This window comes from Bos grunniens, chromosome 28, assembly GCF_055505025.1.
Source record: "Bos grunniens cultivar Pamir isolate PY7600 chromosome 28, Bosgru_T2T1.0, whole genome shotgun sequence".
Taxonomy (NCBI): domain Eukaryota; kingdom Metazoa; phylum Chordata; class Mammalia; order Artiodactyla; family Bovidae; genus Bos; species Bos grunniens.
Genome location: NC_141192.1, coordinates 22926387 through 22947385, shown reverse-complemented (window position 1 = coordinate 22947385; position 20999 = coordinate 22926387). Strand labels below are relative to the sequence as shown.

Here is a 20999-nt window from a genome sequence, read left to right as displayed (position 1 = left end):
CAGAGAAAAGGGAACACTCTTACACTGTTGGTGGGAATGCAAACTAGTACAGCCACTATGAAGAACAGTGTGGAGATTCCTTAAAAAACCAGAAACAGAACCGCCATACGATCCAGCAGTCCCAGTACTAGGCATACCCACTGAGGAAACCAGACTTGAAAGAGACCCGTGCACCCCCATGTTCATCACAGCACTGTTTACAATAGCTAGGACATGCAAGCAACCTAGCAGAAAAATGGATAAGCAAGTTGTGGTACATATACACAATGGAATATTACTCAGCTATTAAAAAGAATGCATTTGAGTCAGTTCTAATGAGTTGGATGAAACTGGAGCCTATTATACAGAGTGAAGTAAGTCAGAAAGAAAAACACCAATACCACGTATTAACGCAGTCACCTAGAGCCAGACATCACGGAATGTGAAGTCAAGTGGGCCTTAGGAAGCATCACTATGAACAAAGCTAGTGGAGGTGATGGAATACAAGTTGAGCTATTTAAAATCCTGAAAGATGACATTGTGAAAGTGCTGCACTCAATATGCCAGCAAATTTGGAAAACTCAGCAGTGGCCACAGGACTGGAAAAGGTCAGTTTTCATTCCAATCCTAAAGAAAGGCAATGCCAAAGAATGCTCAAACTACTGCACAATTGCACTCATCTCACACACTAGTAAAGTGATGCTTAAAATTCTCCAAGTCAGGCTTCAGCAATACATGAACCGTGAACTTCCAGATGTTCAAGCTGGTTTTAGAAAAGGCAGAGGAACCAGAGATCAAATTGAGTTCCAGAAAAACATCTATTTCTGCTTTATTGACTATGCCAAAGCCTTTGACTGTGTGGATCACAATAAACTGTGGAAAATTCTGAAAGAGATGGGAATACCAGACCACCTGACCTGCCTCTTGAGAAACCTATATGCAGGTCAGGAAGCAACAGTTAGAACTGGACATGGAACAACAGACTGGTTCCAAATAGGAAAAGGAGTACATCAAGGCTGTATATTGTCACCCTGCTTATTTAAATTATATGCTGAGTACATCATGAGAAATGCTGGGCTGGAGGAAGCACAAGCTGGAATCAAGATTGCTGGGATAATATCAATAACCTCAGATATGCAGATGACACCACCCTTATGGCAGAAAGTGAAGAAGAACTAAAAAGCCTCATGATGAAAGCAAAAGAGGAGAGTGAAAAAGTGGCTTAAAGCTCAACATTCAGAAAACGAAGATCATGGCATCTGGTTCCATCACTTCATGGGAAATAGACGGGGCAACAGTGGAAACAGTGTCAGACTTTATTTTTCTGGGCTCCAAAATCACTACAGATGATTGCAGCCCTAAAATTAAAAGACACTTACTCCTTTGAAGGAAAGTTATGACCAACCTAGACAGCATATTCAAAAGCAGAGACATTACTTTGTCCACAAAGGTCCATCTAGTCAAGGCTATGGTTTTTCCAGTGGTCATGTATGGATGTGAGGGTTGGACTGTGAAGAAAGCTGAGTGCCAAAGAATTGATGTTTTTGAATTTGATGTTTTGGTGTTGGAGAAGACTCTTGAGAGTCCCTTGGACTGCAAGAAGATCCAACCAGTCAATCCTAAAGGAGATCAGTCCTGGGTGTTCATTGGAAGGACTGATGTTGAAGCTGAAACTCCAATACTTTGGCCACCTGATGCAAAGAGCTGACTCATTTGAAAAGACCCTGATGCTGGGAAAGATTGGGGGCAGGAGCAGAAGGGAACGACAGAGGATGAGATGGATGAATGGCACCACCGACTCGATGGACATGGGTTTGGGTGAACTCTGAGATTTGGTGATGGACAGGGAGACCTGGCGTGCTAAGGTTCGTGGGGTCACAAAGAGTCGGACACGACTGAGCAACTAAACCGAACTGAATGGAATTTAGAAAGATGGTAACAATGACCATATATGCAAGACAGCAAAAGAGACACAGATGTAAGGAACAGACTTTTGGACTCTGTGGGAGAAGGTGAGGGTGGAATGATTTGAGAGAATAGCATTGAAACATGTATATTACTATATGTGAAATAAATGACCAGTCCAAGTTTGATGCATGAAGCAGGGCACTCAAAGCCGGTGCACTGGGACAACCCACAGGGATGGGCTGGGAATGGAAGTAGGAGGGGTAAAAAAAAAAAATTTTAAGGGTTTAGAGAGATTTGGATCTATGATGGTTAATTTTATGAAACAACTTCACTGAGACATGGAGTATCCGTATATTTGGCCAAATACTATTCGAGGCATTTCTGAGAGACTGTTTTTGGATGAGATCAACCTTTAAATTGATAGACTGAATGAAGCAGATTGACCTCCCTAGAGTGGATGAGTCTCATTCAATCAGTTGAAGGCTCTCAAATAGAATAAAAAGGCTGGCCTTCTCCCCATATAAGGAAGAATTTTGCCTAACTGCCTTCAGACTGGCACATCAGCTTTCTCCTGTCTTGGGGCCAGAACTAAAACATTGACTATTCCAATATCCTGAGCCTGACAGCCTTCTTACTGGAACTATACCATTGATTTCCCTGGTTTTCAGGCCTTTGGACCAAGTCTGAAACTAAACTATGGAACCTCCTATGTTTCCAGCTTGTTGACTCATCCAGTGGTTTCTGGGATTTTAGCTCCATAATCTCAGAGCTAATTCCTTTACTATTTACCTGTATGTCAACTATCTATCTATCTTTCTCTTATTGGTTCTCTCTGGAGAACCCTGCCTAAAGAGATTAGGAGTTTAGGAGTGACATGATCTATTTACTATTTAAAAGGATAATCTTCTATACAAACTACCTTGGGGCAAATGTATAATCAGGGAAAGGAAGTAAAAGATGCTATTACAATAATCCAGGCAAGAGACAAAAATAATAGCTTTTACTCAGGTGATAGAAGTGAAGATAATGAGAAATAGGGATTTCATATTTATTTGAAGATTGAGACAACGGGATTTGCTGATGAGGAACAGGGGAAAAAGAAAGAAGTTGAGAATAGTTTCCAGAATTCTTGTCTATAAGCCAGAACTGATGAAATAGAGTTTCCATTTTCTAAAATAGGAAATGCTTGAGAAGAACAGGTTGTGAGATAAATTCAGTGTTCAGCTTTAGGGCCATATATTCTGAGACATGTATTGGACAAGCAAGCGGAAAGGTTGTGTAGGCAATTAGACACACTGGTCAGAAATTCAGAGAGAAAGTTAGGGATCAAGGAATCCAATTTGCCTGTAATCAGTATATAGACAACATTAAAAGCTAGAGAACTAGAAGAAATGCCGTAGTGAGCTGATGAGAACATTGGGGGTTTCTTAATAAACGGGAATAATCTCACATGGCTGGAAGGGAGTACTTCATAATTCACAGAACACCCAGCTGAATTCAGCAAAATGTAGGAATACATATTGATGTAATAGGTTGATTACAAACCAGTTAGTCCTAAAGGAAATCAACTCTGAATATTCATTGGAAGGACTGATGCTGAAGCTGAAGCTCCAATACTTTGGCCACCTGATGTGAGTTTACTAGAAAAGACCCTGCTGCTAGGAAAGATTGAAGGCAAAATGAGAAGGGGGCGGCAGAGAAGGAGATGGTTGCATAGCATCACAGACTCAATGGACACGAGTTTGAGTAAATTCCAGGAGATAGTGAAGGGCAGGGAAGCCTGGAGTGCTGCAGTCCATGGAGTTGCAAAGCACTGGACATGACTTGGCAACTGAACAACAGCAATAGGGTGATGTTGGCTTTTCTCTTTATTTTGTGGTAATTTCTATCAAAATGCTATTACTTCATTATGAGGCATAATGAGTCACTTCATTTTATGAGACGTATTAAAGTTATTGAAGTATGTGATTAATATGCATATTGTAATTTTTATTTTTTATTATTGTTTTCAGATTGCAAGGGTATAATAGGCATGCACTTCATACTAATACTGATGAAATTGTTCTGATAATTACACTTTCTAGGCTAATATTCACTTATGATTTGACTCTAGGCAAGTTACTCATATACTCATATTTATGTCTTGATCTGAAATGTTTTGGTTTTATTTTCTATAAAAAATGTTTCTATTTCTAAAAATGATAAAAACTGCAATAGGTGTTACTCCTACACCCAAACTTTTGTAAGTCCTGCTTAATTAACATGACGTTAATTTTTAGATAGTTTAGCTTAGTCTCTGCATCACGTCGTACTCTTTTGCAAGCCCATGGACTCACGTCGTACTCTTTTGCAAGCCCATGGACTGTAGCCTGCTAGGCTGGTCTGTTCATGGAATTTTCCAGACAAGATTACTGGAGTGGGATGCCATTTCCTTTTCCAGGGGATCTTCCTGACCCAGGAATCAAACCCAAGTCTTCTGCATTGAAGGCAGATTATTTACCACCTGAGCTACAAGGGAAGCCCAGGGGATGTTCCCAACTCAGAAACTGAACCCGAGTCTCCAGCAGCTCCTGTACTGCAGGCAGATTCTTTACCACTGAGCCACCTGGGAAGCCTAATAGTTTCCATAAATACAAATAAATTAAACAATTTCTTAATATACATAGAAAATCTATAAAACATACATATACACCTGAAAGTACAATGTAATATAATGCTAATATAAAAATGATTGTCATATTAAAATATGGGACTTTTCAAATTTGCATGTTTTATTGTTATAGAATAATGGAATTTTTCTACTGTAACTTTCCAGACATCAGAGTAGCATATTTCGGGGAGAAACTATGAAATAGTAGAAAGAGAGTAGGACTGAGAGACCCACCTATGCCACCACCGGTACATCAAGAAAACCACTTAATCTCTTTTAAGATACAACTTTTCTTTGTCTGTAAAATACAGTCATAAGAATAAATGGTTGTTAATGTTTCCTCTGACTAACATTTGAGAATGCTATGATTCAATATGAGTACTTATTTGTGTGTGGGGTTTTAGTGCAGATCTGAAAGGAAGTATCATTTCCTTTCACTATAGGAAAATTTTCATTGACCATATTTTATGCAAGCTATGTAGCAAAAATATGCTCAGAAATATGCTCATGATAATAATTTACCATTATCACATAAAAAAGCATAAATGTATAGGTTCTAGTGTTCTTTCAGTAACTAATCAGATTAAGTCTAGAATAGTAATTGTGTGCTTTTATCACAACCATAGTGTTTCATTAATAAGTTTTATTCTTTTTTTTCTTTTTTTAATTTTATTTTATTTTTAAACTTTACAATATTGTATTAGTTTTGCCAAACATCAAAATGAATCCGCCACAGGTATACATGTGTTCCCCATCCTGAACCCTCCTCCCTCCTCCCTCCCCATACCCTCCCTCTGGGTCGTCCCAGTGCACCAGCCCCAAGCATCCAGTATCGTGCATCGAACCTGGACTTGTTGAATAGTCTTGATTCCTTTAAATAAATTTTAGTTAGATACTTTATGTATATAATTTTCATATTTTCATAATTATACCTAATTATATACCTAGAAAATCTGTGATCAAATAACTGCCATATGTAATTATATAAAAACTATAAACATTGGAAAAAAACTCATAGAAGATATATTAAGAGATGTTCTTTTTTGCTTCCAGTTATCTATATATTTAGTATATAGATATATTTTAATGATTTTCATTTTTAACTCAAATAACTAGATATCACGGGAAATTTTATTCTGCTTTTTTGTGGGTAATCCAAAAATAAATTATTAGGATTATAGGTCTGTAACATTTTTAGATTTATTTTTAATTGGAGGATAATTGCTTTACAATGTTGTATTTGTTTCTGCCATACAACAATATGAGTCATATGTATATTCTCTCCTGAACCTCCTTCCCACCCAAGATTTTATTCTTTTTTTTTCTTTTTTTTTTTAATTTTATTTTATTTTTAAACTTTACAAAATTGTATTAGTTTTGCCAAATATCAAAATGAATTCTTAAGGGGGTGGGGGGGAGAAAATAGTAGTTTCCCGTGTGTATGGTGCATTATTAAAATATACTGTAAATTTAACACTGTAAGAAAAATTACATGTTATATACAAATTTTTTCATGTTTATTCGGGGAAAATAAAATTTCTCTTTTGCTTTTACCGTTAATACTCTTGACTTTTAATACATCATTTTCACTTTTAGTCATATACATCCTTGCTTTATCTATACTTTTAGCTGCCTGTATCTGAATACAGAGTCACAGAACCAGAAAAATCAAAGGAATTCAAATAAATGAAAAGGTCATCTAGGACACATGCACCTGATTTCACACATGGAGAAAACAAGGTCCTAGAAGTAACTTCACGTGGTCGCAAATATAGCATCAAGGGCTTAGCCCGACCTAAGAACTCTTGCCTGCCGGTTCAGAGCTTTTCCTTCTATACCAAGAAGATATTCAATTTAGCACTTATATTACTATATTTAAGTGATCTGTTTTTGTTTTTATGTCCTTTCCTTAGATTGTGAACTGTGTGAAGACAGAGATTAAGTTCTCACCATTATATTCCCTTGAAGACTAAAAGAGTACATAGAACATTATCACAATTGCTCAAGATATAGTTCTATGAAAGCTTTTTTTTCCTCTTCAACTTTTGACCTTTAAAAACAAAAAAATTTGTTTCTTCATCTATCATAGAGGGTATATAATAAATATTATGTACTGGTTGAATACCTTATTGTAAAATAGACATTAAATATTTAAAACATGTATTTTATTTGGCTTTATAAAATATACAAATTTGTTATGCATTGATACATATGTACCAAAAAACTCACACTGAATGGTAATTATAGGGTATTAGCCAGAAGCAACAGAGTATTATAAATTCTGACTGTTTAAACAATGGACTTTTATTTATGTTAAAATTACCCTAACCCAAACTCTAGTGAAATAAAAACAAAAGAATAGTTTATACGTAGAATATTAGCACCACAATATATATTTTCATTAGCGGCAGCCTCAACATTTTCTTTTTTTAAAGAACTCTATTTATAGAACAGTCTTATGGACTCTGTGGGAGAGGGAGAGGGTGGGAAGATTTGGGAGAATGGCATTGAAACATGTAAAATATCATGTATGAAACGAGATGCCAGTCCAGGTTCGATGCACGATACTGGATGCTTGGGGCTAGAGCACTGGGACGACCCAGAGGGATGGTATGGGGAGGGAGAAGAGAGGAGGGTTCAGGATGGGGAACACATGTATACCTGTGGTGGATTCATTTTGATATTTGGCAAAACTAATACAATTATGTAAAGTTTAAAAATAAAATAAAATAAAAAAATAAAATAAAATCGCATGTGTATCAGCATGTGGATATTAAGCAGATGCTTCTGGGTTTCAGTTCTGGAGGCCCCACAGGGTAGATCTGCTTTTATTTAGAAATTTACGAAAAGTTAATAACTGATTGATGCCAAATCAGTGACAAGTTTGAAGTCCTTAACATTTTGCCTTAGAATTTACAAATGATAAATAAGGCATTATGGTAATTTTCTGTGACCCAGGTCATGAGTCTTGTGGCTTCAACCTATATGTTAACTGTAACAAGATCACCTTAATTTTAGCCCCAGCCAGTATACCAATAACAAATCAAGTCTCCCACTTGACTTTTAAACTACTTTGTGTGTGTGTGTGTGTGTGTGTGTGTGTGTGTGTGTGTGTGTTAGTCTCTCAGTTGTGTCTGACTATGTGTGACCCCATGGATTGTAGCCCACCAGGCTCTTCTGTCCCTGTAATTCTCCAGGCAAGAATACTGGATCTGGTTGCCATTCCTTCTCCAGGGGATCTTCCCAACCCAGGGATTGAACCTGCGTCTCCCACCTTGCAGGTAGATTCTTTACCATCTGAGCCTCAAGGGAAGCCCCAAATAAGGCATTACTCGGGGTATTACAGAGTAAACAGAAGGAGAAATAAACCAAGATTCCATTAATTCTCAAACTCCATATGTTCTTTCTATCAGATACAGCTTTGGCTTCAAAAGATGAAGGTACAGGGCAGGAGAAACTCAAACACTTTGATGCCTCTTGTCTCTCTCTTCCATAGGGATGTAGTTATTTTGGTCAAAAGTGAAGGTGAAGTTGCTTAGTCGTGTCCGACTCTTTGTGACCCCATGGACTGTAGCCTACCATGCTCTTCCTCCGTCCATGGGATTTTCCAGGCAAGAGTACTGGAGTGGGTTGCCATTTCCTTCTCCAGAGGATCTTCCCAACCCATGGATGGAACCTGAGTCTCCCACATTGTAGTCAGATGCTTCACCATCTGGACCACAAGGGAAGTCACATTATTTTGGTCAAGATCGAAATATAAAATGATCCTATGATTAAGTTCAAGCCTTATCATGCCATTAGTGGGAACACATGGCAAGTACCAATGAACAAAATAAATAAAATACCCTGAACCTGCAATATGCATCTGCTATATCTTTTGAAGTCAATATTTTTTGGTGTGGAAATGTGTATTTACATTTCAAAAGAATAGCTCCAATTCTCATTCTCTCCACATTTCTGCCACATACCAAGCTCTCACTGCTGGAGACCAAGCCAAGGTGCTACCAGAATATCTTTCAACTCAGTAGGAAGAATTGCATAATGTCGAATATTTTGCTGTTTTAAATTTGGAGAGTTTTAAATACTTAAAACACATACTCCTTAAGATTGGGTCTGCTCAATACACTGAAGAAAATAGTGTTAATAACTCAATGGTGTCTGACTCTTTGTGACCCCATAAACTGTAGCCTGTCAGTCTCCTCCATTCATGGTCTTCCTTGTGCCTCAGATGGTAAAGAATCTGCCTGCAGTGCAGGAGACCTGGGTTTGATCCCTAGGCTGAGAAGATCCCCTGGAGAAGGGAATGGCTATCCACTCCAGTATTGTTGTTTGGGAAATCTCATGGACAGATGAACCAATACACTACCGATATTAAGTATTTATTATAATGATATAATCATATTAAAAAATTTCATTCAGTGGCAACCACCAGGTAGATTGTACTTTCCTAGGTTCTATGCATTCAGACAAATAGTTAGCCACAGCCTCTATCCTTAAAGAGCTCACTATGAGAATCGGAGAGACAAAATGGTACATAATATACAATACAATGCTTTGAGTCATTAAAAAACTAAATAAAAGATGGGAATGATGAGCACATAGGAGTTTAAAAAATGCTAGAAAAAACAAACAAACAAAAATGTTCCTGGAAGAGATGAAACTTATCATGAACCTTGAATAAGGGACAAAATAATAGATTTAGACAAGATCAGCTGAATACTGCTAAGTAGCAAGGTAGATGCAGTGTTTCCCATGTTTTTCAAGAGATTCTGGAGTCCCAGTTTGGCATATAAGAAATACTGACTTTTTAAATGGTATCAATTATCTCAATTGAAAAAAGTTAAATGCTGTGTAAGCCAATAAAACACTATAAACTTATGGACTGCCTGTTTTTATTTTCTTTGTTGTATCCTCAAATACTGGAGCAGAGATGAGAAAGCAAGAGGCATGGCATGAGCTAATGAGCTATGATGACACCAAATACAGTTTAATTTTAAAGAACAATCAGAAGACCAGTGAAGGAGGTAAGCAGTAGTAGAGTAAATTGGGGTTAGATTGTAGATGGTTTGGGGGTGTGAACAAAAGCATTTACATTGATTCTGAAGGCAGATTAGAGTGCTGTAGGGACAGAGATAATGATAGTTTAAAGTCCATCATCTTGAATAAAGTCAAACTTCTCTGAGTATTGACATTAATCCTTATGCCAAGTTTAATTGCTGAGTATAATCCATGGCATTTTGGAAACTTTAAAAGTGGCAGGAGCCAAATACCACAAAGAGACCTCATAAAAAGGTTGCTGTTTTTTTTTTGTTTGTTTGTTTGTTTCCTTTGACTTATATTGCAAGTAAAAGACTTGGGGACTTCCCTGGCGGTCCAGTGGTTAAGACTCCACGATTCCTGGTTGAGGCACTAAGATTCCTTATACTACACGTGCTAAGTTGTTTCAGTCGTGTTGAACTCTTTGCGACTCTTTGGACTGCAGCCCACCATACTGCTCTGTCCCTGGGATTCTCCAGGCAAAAATACAGGAGTGGGTTGCCATTTCCTTCATTAGGGGATCTTCCCAACCCAGGGATCGAACCCACGTCTCTTTTGTCTCCTGCATTGGCAGGAGGGTTTTTTACCTCTAGTGCTACCTGGGAAGCCCTATGCCACATGGCATGGCCAAATAAAAATAAAATAAATAAAAACATTTTAAAAATAAAGATCATACTAATATTTTCAGCACTATATTCATTTCTAACACATTATCGGCTGGTTAACATTTGATAATTCCACTTAAAAGTTACTTTAAAACTTTCACCAGGATTTACCACAGCAATATCCCAAAGAGAGTTCCACCCCGTTTGGCCAGGCAACTAGGCCATGTTTCAACTGAGAATTTTTTTAAACTTCTTTATTGAACATTTGGTGTCTCCTATAAACTGACAATCCAGTTTTTGAGAAATACATTATGTAAATGAGTAAATAAGCAACAAACTACTTCTGATGCTAGTTGTTACTATCTTTTTCTCCACTTTAAATTTGCAAAAACGCAATAAAGCAATGAAATCTACCAGTGGATGTTTTGTTATTGCTATTAATGGACAACATTTTATTGTAATGTTAAATTTGCTGCAAAACCTGGGAATGTCCAATAGCATACATTATCCTACACAATCTAATTCAATCTTCTTTGTCCTATGAGAAAAAACAAAGGCAAAATATACTGCAAAACATATTTGCTTGAGCTACAACTCTTCCTGTTTATTAAATATCCAGTCAAATTCAGTATCGCCCCAAGAGCTGTGAACCAATTTCATATTCTTCAATGGGAAATTGAAGAAATTTCAGTCTTCATAATATTGGTGAACATTCTAGCTTTAGCCACGCTTTTCTGCTCATCTAATTCTAACATCTCTCCTCTGTTCACTGATTATTCCTATCATTACTACACATATTGATGCCAAACTCCCACTCCAGAGGTTGCAAGTATAACAGAAGCCATTATTGTCACTGTGTGGTTCTTCTTTTTGCTTTGCTGCACACGGGTTTATGCTTTTCTTTGTAGGTCCCTTTGTCCATCAGAATGTCTACCTATATTAAACAGCTAGGTCATAAGTGCTTCTGTTTGGAACATCCTCACCAATGCCCTAACGTGTCTGTATGGAACTAAAAACATAATACATAAACAGTGCAAGGAAAACCAGATCACATGTTTGATGCATCATGAACTAAACACAGAAGCTATTAACTGACTTCCCACATATTAGTAAAACTATTTTGAAACACACTTTATAAACAGTGTTTTGTTTGTTTTGCTTTCCTTTGCTGGCTTTATTTATTTGATGTTGTTTGTTTCTTTGTTTAGGCAGCTAAAGTATGTTTGTAAAACTCACTGATATTAATAGAAAACACAGAAGCAAAGCAGGAAGTGCCCAACAAAGCTGACCTTCCTTTTCTGAAAAAAGTCTTACAAATATCAAGAAAGCAAATTAATGAATCTGTATTCTCTAACTGATTTAAACTATTGTTCTGTTTTAAACAAGTAATTTACTCAACCATTATGTTTTTCTGATAAAAGTCATACAGAGTTTGAAACAACTACCAAACTTTGATGTTATGTGTTTTAAAAAGTCTAAAATATATAGGAAAAAGTCACTGTATTTTCCTTTGACTTCAGGGGAAACAAACTCATTTCCCTTAGTAGAAGAAAGATATACGAATGTTCACTGCAGAAATTTCTAAACAACAGTTTGCCAAGCCTATAATCTCTACATTCCTCTAGTGAAATATATCATACAGGAGAGATTGAAAATTAGGACTCTGTCTTCCACTTTGCTATTTAATGTATCAGACAGGGCTCTGTATTTCTCAGGAGGCAAATGGAAGCATATGAAGACAAACCTTCCAACTGGCTGTATAGAAATCTATTTGGAATTTTGGCTTTGGAATGTCTTTTAGTGTAGCTATTTATATGTAAACTGAAGATAAATTATTATCATAAATGTGTAAACAATGAAAGAATAGTATTTTTTCAAATGAAGTACTTTAAAGTTTTATATGCATTCTCTTCATTCCTCTTAGTTATTCCAAAATGCATTATGTAATTATTTCTTAATTTTATAATCTAAAATAAGCCAACATAGAATTACACAATTATATAATATATAATAAAAGAGAGACTTTAAAGTCTGAAATATTACATTTCTAATTTAATAACTTTTGTATCAGTTCAGTTCAGTTCAGTCGCTCAGTCATGTCCAGCTCTTTGCAACCCCATGAATCGCAGCACACCAGGCCTCCCTGTCCATCACCAACTCCCAGAGTTTACCCAAACTCATGTCCATCAAGTCGGTGATGCCATCCAGCCATCTCATCCTCTATTGTCCCCTTCTCCTCCTGCCCCCAATCCCTCCCAGCATCAGGGTCTTTTCCAATGAGTCAACTCTTTGCATGAGGTGGCCAAAGTATTGGAGTTTCAGCTTCGGCATCCGTCCTTCCAATGAACACTTAGGACTGATCTCCTTCAAGATGGACTGGTTGGATCTCCTTGCAGTCCAAGGGACTCTCAAGAGTCTTCTCCAACACCACAGTTCAAAAGCATCAATTTTTTGGTGCTCAGCTTTCTTCACACTCTAACTCTCACATCTATACATGACCACTGGAAAAACCATAGCCTTGACTAGACGGACCTTTGTTGGCAAAGTAATGTCTCTGCTTTTTAATATACTATCTAGGTTGGTCATAACTTTCCTTCCAAAGAGTAAGCACCTTTTAATTTCACAGCTGTAATCACCATCTGCAGTGATTTTGGAGCCCAGAAAAATAAAGTCTGACACTGTTTCCCCATCTATTTCCCATGTGATGGGACCAGATGCCATGATCTTCGTTTTCTGAATGTTGACCTTTAAGCCACTTTTTCACTCTCCTCTTTTGCTTTCATCATGAGGCTTTTTAGTTCTTCTTCACTTTCTGCCATAAGGGTGGTGTCATCTGCATATCTGAGGTTATTGATATTATCCCAGCAATCTTGATTCCAGCTTGTGCTTCCTCCAGCCCAGCATTTCTCATGATGTACTCAGCATATAATTTAAATAAGCAGGGTGACAATATACAGCCTTGATGTACTCCTTTTCCTATTTGGAACCAGTCTGTTGTTCCATGTCCAGTTCTAACTGTTGCTTCCTGACCTGCATATAGGTTTCTCAAGAGGCAGGTCAGGTGGTCTGGTATTCCCATCTCTTTCAGAATTTTCCACAGTTTATTGTGATCCACACAGTCAAAGGCTTTGGCATAGTCAATAAAGCAGAAATAGATGTATTTCTGGAACTCTTGCTTTTTTATTATCCAGCAGATGCTGGCAATTTGATCTCTGGTTCCTCTGCCTTTTCTAAAACCAGCTTGAACATCTGGAATTTCACGGTTCACATATTGCTGAGGTCTGCCTTGGAGAATTTTGAGCATTACTTTACTAGCATGTGACATGAGTGCAATTGTGCAGTAGTTTGAATATTCTTTGGCATTGCCTTTCTTTAGGATTGGAATGAAAACTGACCTTTTCCAGTCCTGTCACCACTGCTGAGTTTTCCAAATTTGCTGGCATATTGAGTGCAGCACTTTCACAGCATCATCTTTCAGTATTTGAAATAGCTCCACTGGAATTCCATCACCTCCACTGGCTTTGTTTGTAGTGATGCTTTCTAAGGCCCACTTGAGTTCACATTCCAGGATGTCTTGCTCTAGGTGAATGATCACACCACCGTGATTATCTCGGTTGTGAAGATCTTTTTTGTACAGTTCTTCTGTGTATTTTTGCCAACTGTTCTTAATACAACATTTGTTAAATTGATCAGTACATAATACATCTTAAATCTATCCAAGTAAGAAGGAATAAATACAAAGAACAACTTTTTCTAAATTTAGCTTAAGCAAAGAGAGTCAGAGTTCCCATCTCTGAGTTGAGGCATGCAATTCACAAAGGTGAGGGTTTTCTTCCCGGTCTTCTAGTTAGCTTTAGATACTTGTAGACCATACAGGGTCTCCTGAGATTTGGGGAACACAATGCTTTAAGAACACACGTGCTCTTAAGGAGCTTTTGTTTCAAGTTCTAGGGAGAATCATGATCACGTGTTTCTATGTTACCATCAATAATAATCTACCCTTAATAGTTTCATTATATTGTATTTGCATACAGAGAGCAAGAAAAAAGTTTGGTGATAACTAAAGAGGTATTTGATCACTAGCTAAGGACTTTTACACTGACACCATTTTAATTCAAAACTAAAATTGGTAAGACTTTAGATATTGCTGTAAGAGAGGTTTGAACTTCTAAAAATATATAAACTTGAAATAGGATCTTATAAGATTGTAAATAAACATACATACTTATTTAAAGATATGTATCAACACTCCTTCTGGAACTAAGTTAATTAAATAGTGACTACATTAACGCTTTCGGGTCACTGTGGCCTGATAGAAGAAAAAGTAAACAAGGTGCTCTGTTGTGATAAATAAAATATCTGAAAAACTTAGGGTAAAAATTTCCCAGTATTAATTTAATGGTGTGGGGTGGTTCACAAATATGAGATATTGCCATACCCTTAATCCCTGAGTATAGTATTAATGAGCTAAAGTCAATTACATCAAGCAAAGAGGTCAAATTTCTATAGTCAAGGGAAAAAAAAATCCCAACTTGCTTCTTTTTGATAGCCTTCCCTGTTATTAACCCTGTTAATAATCTTGTTGATAGAATCAGTAGTCATGGTACTCAATTCAATTGGGAATTCTGTTCTCTATGAATGCAAGATACACAATCATGAGTCACTAATGAGTACAATACTTATATAATAAGCATTATCAAAAAATAAAAGTACAAAAAGTTTCCATCAAAGTTTGGAGATACAAAGGACAAACCCACAAAATTAAGCGAATGGCTTGCCATTGAAGTGCATGTACTATTTTAGAGACTTAGCATTGAAAAACTACAGAATGATAGGTGTCAAAAAGAATAAGTCATCCATAACTGGCATTTATTAGGGATTCCGAAACAATGTAATATGAGAGATTAGTAAAATTAATTTTCTTTGATTACGTAACTATCACATCATTTTATGATAAATTTCATATAAATGTTTCACAAAAATATTCAAATCAATTTTATATACAACTGTTGTATTATCTGTTCTAGCACTGTGCAAGGTGCAAATTCTGACACTTTATTTTCAACATAAGCAGTCAAATAAGTTGTAGCACAATGAAAATATTAAAAAAAAAAAACCTTCTGTCATATACCTTTAAAATGTATATCTAATGAGAAATAAATCCCTACTTAAGTTCTCAACTCCTACTCTTCATGATTATTTGAGGGAGCAATTTCTTTTTTGTTTTTTCTCTCATATACATTAATTCATTTAATCCATGATGTAGATATTATTAACCATATTTATATATGAGAAAACAAGACTAATAGAAGTTAAAATTTTCCTAATTTCATGCAGATATTGTTGTAAATATCAGAACTCAATACTTTCTGATTCTGGAGCTAATGCTCTTAATCCCTACTATACGTCATCTCTGGAGTTTATACAACAGAGCTTCACTTTTCCTATTTTTCTCTCCATCTTTTCCCCTCCACACTCACTTATACTCTAGTCAAAGAGTCTGACTTCCCATTTCCGAATATAGGTTTTGCAGTGTTTCTTCCCTGCCCCATATTGTTTCCTTTTGCCATTCCCATCCAGCTCAGCAGGTGTTTATTCCTAAAGGAAAATTCAAAATTCTAACTTTGTCTTAACACCCTATTCTGGAAAATATAGTCTTTGTCTTGGATGTACCCTTACTGCCCTCTTCCAATAGTCTGTGCATATGTGAACTCTTTCCTTTCTCAACAGCTTCTTAATGGAAGGATGAGTTAGTCTACATCCTCCAAGAAGCAGATGTCAGGACATAGTTAAACATGTAAGAATTTTGATCAGAGGAGGAAGGCCAGGAGAGCTACCAGACATTGAGTCTAATGCAGAGGCAGGAAGGGCAGTTAGAGTGGAAGCTTTCTAGACTGTGCAGTTTAAAGAAGGTTTAACAAGGACATACATTGGGGAATCTTCGAGCCAGAGTCAGCCAATGAAGAGATCCATGTGTCCCAGGAACAGGTCTATTTTAGAATCCCCACTAGGTCCAGTCATTGGCTAGGAGAAGCACCTGGAGAAAGTGGCCTCCGTACAAACATGGCAATAGATTCAGATCAGAGCAGCTGGAAACTCTGGTGAACTAAGCACCCTGGTCAATCATGCTCCTCATAATTGAAGGACTATAGGTTGCATTCCTAAAACTGCCAAAAGGAACAATTTCCAACTGGGCCAATGTTTGTCACCTTGGGAAAGGTATTGAATCTTTATGAGATATTTTGTAAAAGTGGAATGTCATAGGAAAAAAATATGATAAACCATGTGAAAGTCTCTACTGCAGGAACTAATATTAAAAATCATCTGTATCTTTAACATTCATTAGAATACCTGCACCCAAGGAATAACACATAGCAGGCACTTAATGTCGTTGTTTAGTCACTAAGTCGTGTCCAATGCTTGTTATGACACCATGGACTGTTGCCTGCCAGGCTCCTCTGTGCATGGGAGCCCCCACACAAGGATACTGGAGTGGGTTGCCATTTCCTTCTCCAGAGGATCTTCCCAACCTAGGGATTGAACCTGTGTCTCCTGAAATGGTAGGTAGATTCTTTACCACTGAGTCACCTGAGAAGCCTAGGCACTTAATACTCTTTCTTAAATTATTCTATGTATACAAGTACAAATAAACACATATGTATATGAACTTGCACCTACATGCACATATAATTAGAACTTTGTTTTTCTTTGTTTAGAATTTAAAGAATCTTTCTACTAAATTTCATGTTTCATCTTTGAACCACATTTTCCTAGTATATACCAACCTATATTATTTGCCTTGTTATCAATAGAGAATGAGCAAAAGTATTAGACTGACAAGGTCCTATCTCTTAAAAACAATTTTTAAATAACAATATTTTACACCTCTTTACCTTCTGTGTTCATTCACCCATTCATTCTTTCATTTATATATTAATTTAACAAATATGTAATACTCTGTGCCAGGTTAGGGAAGCAGAAACTACTCCTATCTTTATTCAGCTCATAGTCCAGTATGGACTTTCCATTAACCAAAAGATTACATAAATAATCTGCAATCACCACAGTGCTGTGAAGGACAAGTGCAGTGGGCACTGAGAACACATCACAGGTAGTAGCATGGATTTGGAACCGTCACCAGTGGCCTTCTGGACATTGTGATAATGAGCCATAAGGAACAGGAGTTTATAAGGCAATGAGGATAGGAAAAAATGTCCCAAGCAGAGGAAACAAATTATGCAAAGTCCAGTGGTGGGAAGAAGGAAATGGAAGTTTCATATGAAGTAAAGGAGAGGCGCAAGCTGAGAAACTGGAGAAATTAGGAGGGTTCATGTGTGAATGTGATGGTTACACAACTGTCCCAAAGGATTGTACCTGAAGAACATACCTGGATTTTCATCACACTCGGTGAATAATCATTGTCCATTTTGTCATGTTGTCTTTTAATCACTGATTTTTTAAAAAAGAAAGTAATAGCAGGAAACACAGTAAAAGAAAATGTCACTTGGCCAGTTGCAAATCATCTAATGGTATTTACATAGCATTACAAATGTGATCAAGACTACAAAAATGCATTATTTTAAGGCTGTTGTTGATTCTCTCTATATATCCAATATCCAATTTAATTATTAGACTATATGAAAGGTAGGTATTCAATAATATGACCACATAATTGAAAGCTTTACAATAATAAAACAAGACAATCTGTTAATCTCATCTCACAAAGTAGAAGAATAAAAATATCATTTGACCCAAGAATATTGAGATATTCTCATTAGTATCCTATTTCAGTGCCCAAGGCACAATCATGGGACTAATGTGATTATTGGGGAGAAAGCATAATAAAAAGAAGCAATCAGCCACTGGCTTAGAGGTCATCATTGCTAAGATACCCTAGGGATCAAAAGAGTCCTTAAAGATAAGAGCACATCCAGAGCTTTATGTACAGTATAAACTCTTAGCTATTTTTCAATGCCATCTGGCTATAGATTTGTGATGTGTGGTTCCACAGCTGATGTATTAAATTCCCAAAGGCTACATCAGGCAGGCCTGAGTCTTGAGTGAGATACATTAAGATCATGCCTCAGTCTCTTAAAGAAGTGATGTTACTAAACAGAATAAGCAATAATATCCATCTTCTTAAAGAAGGCAAATATATGATTTTCCTAATTTCCTTACTGCTGTCTCTTCAGGGAAAGATCAGCAGCATGACAAGATGGACCATAGAGTGGCTGCAATGTGTATTCTTAAGAAATCGACTCTGAAAAACGTACCAAAGAAAAATAAACAAACAAAACCACAACAACTTCAAACTAGTAAAGTAGAAAACTAAGCATGAATTAGATTAAAGAGAAACAAACAATGATAGTCCAGTCACTAAATTTTCTAAGAAAGTAAATAAAATTAACATAAGGAACATTTGGAAAACACCTTTGTGTTTACTTTAGTTTTCAAAGCCTTAGGAAAACCAAATGTTTTCTAAGAGTCATTGTTGTTGCTGTTGCTTAGTCACTTAGATATGCCAGACTCTTTGAAACCCCATGGGCTGTAGCTGGCCAGGTTCCTCTGTCCATGGGATTTCCCAGGCAAATACTAGAGAGGGTTGCCATTTCCTTCTTCAGGGGATTTACCTGGCCCAGGTATCAAATTTGCCTCTCCTGCTTGGCAGGCGGATTCTTTACTGCTGAGCCACCAGGAAACCCTAAGAGTCTTTAGTCATTTCTTTTTTTTTAATATTTTTTAAATTTTTTGCTTCATTACATAGCATGTGGGATCTTAATTCCTTGACCAGGGACTGAAACTGGAGCCCTCTGCAGTAAAAGCACAGACCACTGAACTACCGGGGAAGTTTCAAGAGTGACTAGTTATTTCTAAGAGTCACTATTTAATTTTAAAATATCCTTGCCCACATAACATATAATCCCTGTTTAAGCTAGTTCTTCCAACAATGTATTACCATGACTTTGATCAAGAATATAATGTTGGATATATTCCCATATACAATTATATGCATGCAAGGCAAATTTTAGAAAATATTAGTTTTCAATCTACCTGCAGCCATGATTGAAATCTGGGATGTACAAGGAATTTTTTTAAAAAATAGAGCAATCCTAGCTTCAGCCTTAGCAATGATTAACTTTAGCAGGGTCATAGTTGCTGTTAGGTGAGAAAAAATACAAACACCAGCAAGAAAATGAAGCAGGAAAGCAGAAAGAGAAAAGAGAAAAAATACCCAAGCACAGATAAGGAGGAAAAGGTAATCTACTAGCAGTTGTTCTATGGCAACTGAACTCTGGAGATCTGTTCATATTAGGTTCCCTGCATAAGCCTCTTCTTTCCTTAGGAACGGGTTCTTTTGTTTTGTTCTTTTTAAGACTAGTGTGAGGTTCTGGGAAGCCCTAAAATACATAATCCAAAGGACATGATGTTTTCTTCCTTTCCTCTGAAGATGCTCAGGACTGAGTGCTAAACTAGGCTGACTGATTTTTTTTTTTTTGCTTCTGCATCACCGGATACCTACCATTTCCTTCTTTTGTCCCTACTTCTCAGCAGTCGGCCTGTTATGGTAAGACACATTACCTTTGTTCCCATCTTGACCTCTGCCTAGACCTTATCAGCCTAGGCCTTATCACATTAGGACTCTAGGCACTGTCTTCTGGCTTATTCTTAGCAGGTCTTAACCAGTAGATTGATCAAGATCCAAAGGCAATGTGGACTCCAGAATTTCTGGAGTTACAGCAGGATGTAGTGGGAACATGGAAGGGGGAGCTACAGAGCCTCTCTTGAGACTGTTATTTTGCACAACACCACTTTTCACCTGATTTTTTTTTTTCTTGAAGAGAACTTGAAGGGGATGAGGGCTAATATTAGCTCCAAATCTGAACCTTGCCACAGCGACTCTTTCCCCAATCCCTGCTACCTTTATTACTCTTTCGTGAAATATCACCTATCAGTACTTGCAGTGGAGTCAGCAACAGTTAGAATCTAGTAGGGGCAATCTAGATAGTAGGAAGACAGAAATTTAATAAGGTTCTCTCACCATTTACCTGTGAGAGGGCCACTTACATTGCTCCTAGAAAAGCAATGAGGAAATGTATTTAAGAAAATAAATACTGCTTTCCTATTTCAAGCCCCATGATCATTCTCAATTACTGACTCTTTGAACTCAGTTTACCATCACTTCTTTTTAGTCTGTATATTATACTCTTGCCTTGATCTGGAAAAAAAAAGTTCCAAGCTTAGGTAGATTTTAGATCCTACCAAAAAAACCAGACATCCTGGAATGGGAAGTAAAGTGGGCCTTAAGAAGCATCACTAGGAACAAAGCTAGTGGAGGCGACGGAATTCCAGTTGAGCTATTTGAAATACTAAAAGATAATGCTGTGAAAGTGCTGCACTAACTATGCCATCAAATCTGGAAAACTCAGCAGTGGCCACAGGACTGGAAAAGGTCAGTTTTCATTCCAATCCCAAGGAAAGGCAATGCCAAAGAATGCTCAAACTACTGCACAATTGCACTCACCTCACACACTAGCAAAGTAATGCTCAAAATTCTCCAAGCCAAGCTTCAAAAGTACGTGAACCATGAACTTCCAGATATTCAAGCTGGATTTAGAAAAGGCAAAGGAACCAGAGAACAAATTGCCAACATCCACTGAATCATCAAAAAAGAAAGAGAGTTCCAGAAAAATATCTACTTTTGCTTTATTGTCTATGCCAAAGCCTTTGACTTGTGGATCACAACAAACCGTGGAAAATTCTTAAAGAGACGGGAATACCAGATCATCTGACCTGCCTCCTGAGAAATCTGTATGTAAGTC

The 20999-nt window shown here is 37.1% G+C and overlaps 1 protein-coding gene and 1 long non-coding RNA gene across 6 annotated transcripts in view; both read right to left on the bottom strand.

The window, feature by feature from the left end:
- Positions 1-20999, bottom strand: part of CTNNA3 (catenin alpha 3) — a 1912303-nt gene that overhangs the window by 1014321 nt on the left and 876983 nt on the right. The gene's annotated exons all lie outside the window — the stretch shown is intronic.
- LOC147343034 (uncharacterized) overlaps positions 6362-20999 on the bottom strand; it is a 67946-nt gene continuing 53308 nt past the window's right edge. For all 3 annotated transcript variants that reach the window (XR_015156691.1, XR_015156689.1, XR_015156690.1), the window contains one exon: positions 6362-20999. This exon is cut by the window's right edge and continues 51132 nt beyond it. This is a non-coding gene — a long non-coding RNA (uncharacterized LOC147343034).